Source organism: Otolemur garnettii, unplaced genomic scaffold, assembly GCF_000181295.1.
Source record: "Otolemur garnettii isolate 467f Iridium unplaced genomic scaffold, OtoGar3 scaffold00025, whole genome shotgun sequence".
Taxonomy (NCBI): Eukaryota; Metazoa; Chordata; class Mammalia; order Primates; family Galagidae; genus Otolemur; species Otolemur garnettii.
The window spans coordinates 21,657,087-21,658,696 of record NW_003852420.1 but is presented as its reverse complement, the minus strand read 5'-3'; positions in this window follow the sequence as shown (position 1 = coordinate 21,658,696).

The window sequence follows — 1,610 nt, the reverse complement described above, 5'->3', positions numbered from 1 at the left end:
AGGGGTTATGTTGTTGTTGTTATTGTTGTTGTTGAGACAGAGTCTCACTTAGTTGCCCTTGGTAGAGTGTCATGGTGTCATAGCTCACAGCAACCTCATAGTCTTGGGCTCAAGTGATCCTCTTGCCTCAGCTTCCCAAGTAACCAAAACTACAGGCACCTGTCACAACACCCAGCTATTTTTAGAGACAGGGTCTCACTCTTGCTCTGACTGGTCTTGAACTCCTGATCTCAAGTGATCCAACCGCCTCAGCCTCTCACAGTGCTAGGATTACAGGCATGAGTTACCATGTCTGGCAAATGATAAACATAGGTCTTAACACATTTATCTGTGAAGACTGTATAATGAAAAACAGTCAGGCCTTTTGATAGTCTTATCAAATATCAATAGTCTTGGTCTCAGAGGAGGTCAAGGTCCAACTTTCTTCTATCATCCTGCATCCAGAGGAATCTGACATCAGCTGCCTCCACTATACTACCTAAATTTAACCCCAGCAAGATGGAAGTCATATACCTAAGGTAATCCATGGGAAAGTCATTGCCATATCTGCCCTTTATCCCAAGACTGGCCCTCTGGATCTATATCCTAAAAACACTGGTGATAACATCTATAAGGCCTGGTGACAGTAGGGTGTGAGGATTACAGTGAAAATGCACCTTTCTGAAAAGACAAGCTCAGATCCAGCTGGTAACTTCTGCTTTTACTCTGATCATCAAACCCTCCAAGGGACCTCCAAGAGACAGAAAGGAAACAGAAAAACATTAAACACAGAGAAACTATCACTTTTGATGAGATTGTCAACATCCCCCAAAGGGACAGCACCAGTCTTTAACCAGATAACTTCTCCCCAGGCCCATGAAAGAGAACTGCCCAGTCAGTGGGCTGTGACATTATCCTGAGTATCCTTAGGGTAACTTTAACCACGGTAAGACAGACAGTTTTCTGAGAACCAGCCTCACATTCTCCCACAATCTAAGATTTCAGCGTTGGAAGGCACCTTGGTAGAGCTATGTAGAGCTTGACCCTCTGCTGTAGCATTCCGAAAGAAGCCTTCAGTCTCTGTTTGCACATTTTTCTCTGTTTTTCTTTTTTCCTTTCTTTTTTGTAGACAGAGTCTTGCATTGTCATCATGGGTAGAGTACCAGGGCATGATCATAGCTCACAATAACCTCAAACTCTTGGGCTCATGAGATCCTCCTGCCTTAGCCTCCTGAGAAGCTGGGACTACAGGCACTTGCACGATGCCCAGCTAGTTTTTTCTATTTTTATTTTTATTTATTTTTAGAGACAGTCTCACTTTATTGCCCTTAGTAGAGTGCCGTGGCGTCACAGCTCACCGCAACCTCCAACTCCTGGGCTTAGGCGATTCCCTTGCCTCAGCCTCCTGAGTATTGGGGATTACAGGTGTCCACCAGAATGCTCAGTTATTTTTTTTTTGCAGTTTGGCTGGGGTCAGGTTCAAACCTGCCACCCTCAGTATATGGGGCCAGCGCTGAGCCACAGGCGCCACCCAGTTTTTTCTATTTTTAATAGAGATGAGGGAGGTCTAGCTCTAGCTTAGGCTGGTCTTGAATGTCTAAACTCAGTCCACCTGCCTTGGTCTCCCAGAG